Genomic DNA, 10238 nt, shown 5'->3' on the forward strand with positions numbered 1-10238 from the left:
GTAACCATGAGGGATCTTTCTTTATCTCTGCTTCTGATGTCTTCTCTTTATCAAGTGCAGCCCATGGTTCTTTGATCTCCTCTTTTGAATCTTCTTTTGCTGGATGTGATCCTTCAATGCTTTCAAGATGATCTCTTTTTTGCAATGCTTTTCCTGAGCTTTGGTGAACATCATTGAGCTCAAGAGGAGTCATTTGCACATGTTGTGCCTCAGATTTGCAATTGGGTTGAGCTGCTCCATTGCATGGTTTTGGAAATGGTGGTACGGGTGGTTGAGTGGAGGTGTGAAAGTGAGATGGAGATGGATGGCATTGTGGTTGGGCAGGCATTTGAGGTTGCCTTGGTGGAGGAGGAGGCGATGGTTGTGGATGAGCAGGTGGTGGAGGAAAATGAGCGGGATGAGAGTTGTACTGGGGCCTCCACTCCTGATAAGGTGCATTCCACTGAGGCTGTGGCTGAGCATAAGAGTGAAATGAATGAGCAGCTGGTTGGGCATAATATGGATCTGTGAAGGAACAAGGAGGATATGACCAAGGAGGAGGTGTAGACCAGGAAGGATGAGTAGGGGGATCCCAAGAAGGCATGAAAGTGGCTTGATAAGGGTCATAATAGGTCTCGGGTATCCCTTGCAGCTCCTGCTGGTAAGATCTAGGTCCATGTGGCCTCCTTTGGTTCATATAATAGAGTGATTCAGTGGCTCCCTTGGCTCTTTGATATGCAGCTTTGATTCTGGGCAAGGAAGGGCACTGATTTGTAGGATGGTATTCTTCACATACAAAACACACTTCTAGGGAGTGCATTGGACATTCGTTCCTAGGATGCTTTTTAAGGCACCTAGGACAAAAAATGACCAAAGCCCTCTTGGCTTCTTCTTGCTTCTTTTGGATCCGCAAGGTATCCAGTTGCATGGCAAGAAACTGCCTCATATCACTCTTGAAATCTTTGATCTGATTTTCAAATTCATCTTTGGACAAGATGTTGCTCCCAACATCTCGACTTGTAGCCATTTGCTTCAGAGGAATGTTTCTTCTTCTTCTCCCCTAGAGATTCTTCAGATATGTCTTGATGTCCACCCAGGGGTCCTTTCATCACAGCCATCGAAGAAGAACGTTGGCTGTGTGAAGCAGTGGGGGTGTTGTGCAATCATTTTTCTAACTTATCTATACTCTTACAAAGCATGAAATAGATTGAACTGCAACTAACTATCTTGCGAAATTGAAAGGACTAATCTATTTTGCTCAAATGAAATTGCAAGAATGAAATGCTAGTCTACGCTTGCGGAATTGAAATGCTAATCTACGCTTGCAGAATTGAAATGCGGAATTGAAAGGCTATTCTAGGAAAGCAGGAAATGCTAATCTATGAAAGCAGGAAATGCTAATCTAGGAAAGAAAGAAAGGCTAATCTACTTTTGCATAAATGAAATTGCATAATGGAAATGAAGTAAACTACTTAGAAGAAGGTTGTAGTAGAAAATAGAAGAATAGCAACAATCACCAATACTCTGCCGCTTCCCCGGCAACGGCGCCAAAAAGATGGTGAGCTCCAGTATTGTAGCAATAATGCTACAACTCCTGGGGCTTCCTGTCTCTCATTTTATCAACCCGGTAGTTCGTACAAACTTGGAAGCGACGGTGCTATATGCACAAGTACTAGCTCTTGTCGCAGCTGTCACTTGGTCAGCTGGCACAAGTCCGCTAGGGCTCAAGCCAACTTCTATAGGCTCTCAGAAGAAGCTTGCTAATTGATGGATGAAAGCTAATCTCAAAGGAAAGCTACTTTAATTGACAAAAATGAACCGAAAGCAAATCAAAGCATGTAAACCTAGGAAACCCTAATTTAACTAGTCTGACCTCTACAATGCAAGGAATGTAAATGCAACTTCTACCAATGCTGTCATTACCTCTAATAAGTGAGAATGCATGGATCTAAACTACTTGCATCATGAAAGTTATGTTTTTGTATTTTTCCTTTAAGTATGTGGAATGATTGTGATCTTGTGCTAACTAGGGTTTGGTTGTGCAGATGGGATGGAGAAGGAAGGAAAGCGTGGGATAGGTTGGGGAGGCTAGGAGAGGTTCCTAGGGATCCTTAGCATCCATCCACAGAGGTTCCTCGCATTCAGATGCTCAGCAACCGAGAGAGTGGCCTTCTACAGGATGGCTGTGGAGGATCCTACAGGATACTCTGTTTTCTACAAGATAGTCCTGTAGGTCTTCTACAGGATGTTTACGAATTGGATTTTTGAGGATGGATGGTTGATGGAAGATGCATGGATGGTTATGGAGGTAGGATGGGGGTCTGAAGTGACCTAGGAACTGATGGATGGAGTGATGAGATGATAGGTGGAAGGCTGACTTGGCTTGAAGGTAGTTGAGACAACAATGGGGGAGAAGGTAAGGTTACTTGGCAAAAGAGAAGATGGGAGATGAGGGAACAGACTTGGTGATGGAGTAGCTGATCTGAACGAGGCTCAAATGAACGAGGAGGTGATGAAGGTGATAGAGATGCCCTGCACAATGCTTATTCAAACAATTCAATGAACTCTTGCAAACAAACCAAGTCCTAGCTAACTCAATCCAACTGTTAATGAATGAGTAAACAGCAGCCTTGTTTGAAAAGAGAACCATATACATCACATGAGAAAGAACATGCCGAAAGATCTAAATGCATACAAACTCCTACCAATCTATTATAAACATGAGAAGCTACTTGAACCATCAAAAGAAACCTAAGTAACAAAGCACGAATTAAATCTAAAGAGCAGATTTTTATTTCAAGAACGCAGCAAACACATAAAGATACACAAGGGAGGTACTGGGCGCTTGAGATGGGCCCAACCCCAAGAACTACAGCCTCCCAAGAGTGATTTAGAGCTGGTGCAAAGCTGGATCCATCTTTATTAATCAAGAAATGAAAAGTACATCAAAACTGTCCATAAGGAGAGCTTGAGAATGAGCTGAAAGCAAAGCTAATCCATGGCCTAAAAATCGAACTACAAGCTAGCTAACTAATGGCTAAAACAAAATGACTAACTAGCTACCAAAAATGACCAACCACTAGCTAACCAAAATGAGGCCCCAAGCCTTCTTATTTATACAATTTGAGGACCCAACAGTCCTCCTAAAAGTTAGGGACTTGGCTGCCCAAGACTTGGAGTTAACAGCAGTCCGACTTGACTTGCTTGGTTGCCCTTGTGCTCATTGATTTGGTGGCCTTTGAACTCCGAGCTGATGGTGGAGAATTCGAGGTAAGGGTCCATAAATGAGGGGGACACCTTCCTACAAATCCTCTAGCTTGTTCTCCCACGAATTTGGCTGCCAAGTGCTCATTAAGACCTTCAATTTTGTCTCCAAGTTGACCAACAAGGCTACACAAAGCACCCATTAGACTTGTTGGCATAATGACTAACCAAATTCACTCTATTAACATAAAAATAATCAAAAACATGCAATAAACAAATGAGAATGGTGGACTAAGCCAAATTAGGAGGTTGAATGAGCCCAAATAATTGTACATTTTTGGGGCTCATCAGTAACACTTTCTCTTTTTTTAACCAATTTTATTAAATTAGAGAATCTACTTGAAAAGAAAATTTAGACCTTCTACAACCTAAGAAAGTATAGTAATTTACATTTGTTTATAAACTATATGTTCACTTAGAAATTCACAATAATTTACATTTGTTCATAAACTAATTACTTGTTATGATTATTTATGGTGATTAACTTTACTAGTTATTTTTTTAAACTAATTACTCACTCCATTCTCAATATATGGTATCTAAAGAGTTTAAGGTAGAGTAATTCTTGTTTATCAGTGATTGTGCTTAGTATATGTTGCTATTATATGTCATTATTCAATTTGTCATGAATGAGATCTATTATAGATGTCATTATGATTTTCTGCCATTCATGAATGAGATATGTGTCAGGTCAATGTTTATTTAATATGACCCTATATATCTTCACCAAAGATCTCAAGTGTCATTTTCAATTTCATTTCTTTTTTTATTGCTCATTACTCCACACCGATACAACTTAGCTTTGCCATTAGTATTCTATTTACAGGCAAGGAACACATCGGTGTTACTAAAAGTTATGGACCACCATCTGCATTTGTTCCTACAAGCTTAGTGATAAAATGTTCTTTTTAGGATCGAGATCCAGAGCTTGTTCAAGATCCAGGTGTGGATGAAGCAGTCATTGAAGAAGGACAAGTAGATCTCGTAGATCCTATCGATGAAGCAACAGTTTAAGCACCACTTCCTTGTAAGAACTCGTGGTACCTTCCCTACGGAGACTAACCTTCAGATGGGGACTTTACAAAGTTTGATTTATTGAATGACTTGCCTTTTGTTTTAGACTTCCTTAGTAGGCCCAACATACCATCAGCCCTGCATACCAACATCAGCCCATCAACCCAGCATCAACCCATCATCACTACCATCAGACCTATCATAAAGAGGATTCAGGTTCCTTTAACCAGGGAAGGAAGGACTTGATCCACATCAAGTGCTTCAAGTGTCGAAATTTTCGGGACTTTGCTTCTCGGTGTCATGAGAATAAGTGGGAAGGAAAGCTTAGTTACATACGAATATATTACATTCAAACAGAAGAGAAAGAGTTTCATGCTAGGTGGTTCCAACTAACCTGAAACGAAGAAACCTTAATAGCTTTATTGTCTCTCCATTCTTTTCAATTTCATTTGAAATCTCTTTCTAAAGAAAGACTAATCAATCTGTTTGGGTATAAAGAACCCATTGCCGAAATAGGTTAATCAGCATAATATGGTGCCATACTGTATTGAAGCTAGTGAAAGTTGTAGTTCTACTGTCATTAGTTCAGTGAAAGCCTTGTGAAAGCCAATGAAAGATTGCCTTATTTAATAGTGAAAGTTGTAGTTTAGTGTATAGAGGTTTGGCCTTGACATTACATGGACGACATCCTTCAAAAGAGTGTTGTGGGTAGTGATTAGTATTTTAGGTTGGTCATTTCCTAAAACTATTTACTCACTCTACACTCTACTCTCAATGTATGGTATATAAAGAGTTTAAGGTAGAGTAATTCATGTTTGTCAGTGAGTTGATATTAGTATTTTAGCTTGTTCATAGAAAATTTTGTTGGGTTGTGTTATATTCTTTCCACGTAGTTAACAGAGGGTTTGAGGGGCACCTGTAACCCCACTTTATGGGGTTTGGGGGAGCGCCCCAGAAAATTTTGGTTTTGGACCCTATGTTAGGTTGGGTGGACCCACCTATGGTTTTGTGCATGATTTTCGCACATGTTTTTTGGACGCAACGGTTTTCGGTCCAAGGTATTGGATGCGACGGTTTTTAATCCAAGGTATTGGACGCGATGGTTTTTCGGTCCATGGTATTGGATGCTTCGGCATGTATAAATATGTATTATAACATTGAAAGGAAAATAATGAAAAATCAAACCTTGTTGACGGAGGAGATGAGACGGAAAAATATGGAGAGCCAGAATGGTGATGCCTTGTCTATATGAGGACGGTCCCAGAACAGAAACAAAAATAAGTCATCGAGTGGGAGAGCTAAATCTAGAGGGAGATCTAAATCTCTAGGAAAACCTGTAAAGGTGGTGTGCTGGAAATGCAGAAAGGAAGAGCACTTCAAAAGGGACTGTAAATCTAAAGCGCCTGACAAAGGAAAGGGATCTGATGATGCTCCTTCTGCAGAGGCAAAAACCACCTCAGATGAAGGTGGGGATGTGTACTTGGCTTCTTCAAGTACACATGTAGATCATGAGGCATGGTTGATTGACTCAAGTGCATCCTTTCACTTCACTCCCCACAGAGAGTGGTTCTGTGAGTATGAGAAATATGATGGTGGTGATGTCTTCTTGGGGGATGACAGGAAGGCTAGAATCATTGGTCGTGGAAAAGTAAAGTTGAAGCTGCAAGGTGGAAGGGTTAGAACACTTCTGGGTGTTCTGCATATTCCTGCATTAGCCAGAAAACTGATTTCTATTAGTAAGCTGGATGATGCAGCTGTAAAAACAGTGTTCGAGAAGGGTACCTGCAAGATGGTTTGAGGAGCACTGGTATTGATGTGGGGAGTTTGGATTGGAACTCTGTACAAGCTGCAAGGTAGCACTGTTGTTGATGAGTGCAACAGTTCCGTGGTTCCTGAAAGTGGAGCAGAAAACCTAGTGGTCTCTGGAGAAAAGACCATGTTGTGGCATCAAAGGCTTGGACATATTGGAGAGAAGGGTCTTCGAATACTTCATGGTAAAGGTATGGTAGAAGGTATGAGTAATAGCTCTCTGGATTTTGATTTCTGTGAAAATTGTGTATACGAGAAGCATAATCGGGTGAGTTTCCCCTCTGGTGGTAAAAGGGTGAAACATATATTAGAGCTTGTGCACAGTGATGTGTTTGGACCTATGAAGGTTCCATCACTGGGTAAGTCTGTGTACTATGTATCATTTATAGATGAATTCTCAAGGAATACATGGATATATTTCCTTAAGAAGAAATCTGAAGTCTTTGATAGGTTTAAAGAATTTAAGGCTCTAATGGAAAACCAAACAGAGAAGAAGATAAAGGTGCTAAGGACATATAATGGTGGAGATTTTTGTAGTAAGGAATTTGAATAATTCTGCAAGAAGTGTGGTATAGCACGAAAGAAGACTACTCCATATACACCTCAGCAAAATGGAGTTGCAGAAAGAATGAACAAGACGTTGATGGAAAGGGCAAGAAACATGCTCAGCGGTGTTGGGTTAGGACAGGAATTCTGGGCAAAGGCAATGGATACTGCATGTTACCTGTTCAACAGGTCACCTTCATCAGCATTGGAGGATAAGACTGCACAAGAGGTATGGACTAGTAAGAAACCCTCTCTTTCACAGCTGAGGGTATTTGGATGTGATGCATATGTACATGTTCCAAGGAGAAAAGAACAAAGTTGGATAGTAAATCTGAAAAGTCCATCTTTATTGGGTATAAGGATGGTTTAAAGGGTTATAAGCTTTGGAATCCAGTAACAAGGAAGGTTATGTACAGCCGAGATGTGGTGTTCAGAGAGGTGAAAGATGTTATTAAACACGAAGTCCAACCAAAGGAACCTAAGAAGATAGAGTTTGAGCTAAAGGAGGAAGAATCAAACTCTACAACATAGGAGGAATCAGAAGATGAAGAGCCACAAACTCCGGCTGTGAGAAGATCAGTTCGAGAAAGAAGGCAGCCAGAAAGGTATAGTCCATTTGCTTTCTATTCAAATTTTGCTTTGTCTGTTACTGATGATGATCCTAGAACTGTGAAGGAAACAGTGGATTCAAAGGATGGAAAACTCTAGATAGAAGCCATGGTTGATGAAATGGCATCTTTGCACAAAAATGAGGCTTGGGATCTGGTGGATTTGCCGGCTGGAAGGAAACCCATTGGCAACAAATGGGTGTTCAAAAAGAAGACAAATGCAGAAGGAAAAGTGGAGAAATACAAAGCTCGGTTGGTAGCAAAAGGTTATTCCCAAGTGTCGGGAATTGATTTTGGTGATATATTTTCTCCTGTTGCCAAGGTAACTTCTATTAGATTACTTTTATCTGTTGTTGCTGCTTTTGATTTTGAGGTAGAACAGATGGATGTGAAGACATGATTTCTTCACGGGGATCTAGAAGAGGAGATCTACATGAAGCAACCTGAAGGCTTTGTGGTGAAGGGTAAGAAAGAAATGGTATGTAAGTTAAAGAAGTCTCTATATGGGTTAAAACAGTCAGCAAGGATGTGGTATCATAAATTTGATACATTTATACTAGGACTTGGCTTCACCAGAAGCAAAGCATATCACTATGTGTATTTTAAATTAATTGGTGACTGTGTTATTTATCTAGTCTTGTATGTGGATGATATGTTGTTGGTTGGAAATGACAAAGAAGTTATCCAGGATTTGAAGACCCAATTGTCCTCCAAATTCGACATGAAAGATCTTGGTGCTGCAAACTATATTTTGGGCATGGAAATTAAAAGAGATCGGGCAAAGAGGAAGCTCTCGTTAAACCAAAGGAAGTATGTCGAGACAATATTGCAGAGGTTTAATATGCAGGATAGTAAACCGGTGAAGGTTCCTATTCCTGTAGGTGTGAGGTTATCTGCTGAACAGTGTCCCAAGACACAAGAAGAGGAAGAGGACATGTCCCATGTTCCATAAGCAAGTGCAGTCGATAACCTGATGTATGTAATGGTCTATACTAGACTAGACATTGCACATGCAGTGGAAGTATTGAGCAGGTTTATGTCAAAACTAGGGAAGGAGCACTAGACAACAATGAAGCGGGTTTTCAGGTATTTGCGTGGCACTAGTGATTATGGTTTATGTTACCAAGGAAGACTAGGATTGGACAGAGTGTTGGATATTCATGGCTTTGTTGATGCAGATTGGGCTGGAGATTTGGATCACAGAATATCTACAAGTGGGTATGTATTTAACCTATTTGGAGGTGCAGTCAGTTGGATGAGTAAGAAACAATTTGTAGTGGCACTGTCAACTATAGAGGTGGAATACATGGCAGCCACTCATGCAAGCAAGGAAGCAGTTTGGTTGCAGAGATTGTGTTCAAGTATGGGGTTAGTACAGGAAGCTATAAGGATAGAGTGTGACAGCCAAAGTGCAATTTTCTTGGCAAAGAACCCCACATATCATTCAAAGACAAAGAACATTGATGTTCAGTATCACTTTATAAGGGATATGATAGAAGACAAAAAGGTGTTGCTGGTAAAGGTGGAAACTTTGAAGAATACTGCATATGCATTGACAAAATTTGTGAGCTCTGAGAAGTTCTCTTGGTGTAGAGAGACAACGGGCATTTCAGGGCTGGAAAAATGACTAAGCTCTCTTGTGGCCCCCTGTGGAAAAAAAACAAGAAGTGGGAGAATATTGGGTTGTGTTATATTCTTTCCATGTGGTTAACAGGGGGTTTGAGGGGCACCCGTAACTCCACTTTATGGGGTCCCGGGCAGCGCCCCGGAAAATTTTGGTTTTGGACCCTATGTTAGGTTGGGCAGACCCACCTATGGTTTTATGCATGATTTTCGCACATGTTTTTTGGACGCGGTGATTTTCGTTCCAAGGTATTGGACGCGATGGTTTTTCAGTCCATGGTATTGGATGCTTCGGCATGTATAAATATGTATTATAACATTGAAAGGAACATAATGAAAAATCAAGCTGGTAGTCCCGGTTTTGGGATCCAAGGGAAAATCTCTGTGTATATGTGTTTTATGTGTTCTACTCTCGCATTATTTATTTTCTGTGTTTTAGAATTCGTATGCAGGTAATTTTTGTACGGGGTTAAAACCTACAAATTTATGGAATAAATATTCGTAAGTAATTATCAACATTTGTAGGTTGTTTTTGTTGTAAATGTCATAAATTGATATGCTGGATTTTGCCATAAAAGTTAAATTTTAAATTTAGAGTTAATATCATGGTTTAAAATTCCACAATTGTAAACTATGGATGAAAAAATAATTGCTAAATTTGAGTAGTCTAAATACGAATCAAGGTATGTTGTTCTATAATGTTTGTGGTACTCAGTATTGTGAACTTATGGAGTAAGATGTCTCATCTAAGCTTAGCGTTAACGAAGATCACAGATGATGGATTATCACATCTTGAGTCTTGCAATATGTTTCCATCATTGCAAATTTATCACTGCTAATGGATTCAACGTCTTGGTTCGGGTATAATAGGATTATCATGCAAGAAGATTTGGTTCATGGTCATAAGTCATTACTTGCACACTAATATTAGAAGAGATGAGAAAACAATGTTTCCTTGTATTCAAAGTCATCACTTTGAGGGCACACATATATTAGAAGCGTTGGATTTGATTTAAAATTTTGAAAGGATTTGAACTTATTTGTATGATTCATGTCAATCTAAATAGTCTTAAACATGTTTTGTTGGGAACAAACCTTATTGTTACATTTAATTCATATTTATAATTAGATGGCATAACATATCACATATTTTTCTTCTATGCTACTCTTTCCAATACCTAGCGGCGTTTCCTTTGCAACATATGGTGCAATTGCTAGTTTAGAATTGTTTTATATATAATCTAATCTAAATGGCTACTTGAGTGACCACCAATTTGCTATCTCGATGTGGTATTTTGAAAGTTGTAAAAAGTATTTCTATAAATAAAAAAACCTAATCATAATTCAGTTGTCAAATTAGTAGTGGGACAACCACACCACCTGAAATTACTGGCG

The sequence above is a fragment of the Pinus tabuliformis genome, chromosome 7, assembly GCF_031772625.1.
Source record: "Pinus tabuliformis cultivar Carrire ecotype Pingquan chromosome 7, CPIR1, whole genome shotgun sequence".
NCBI lineage: Eukaryota > Viridiplantae > Streptophyta > Pinopsida > Pinales > Pinaceae > Pinus > Pinus tabuliformis.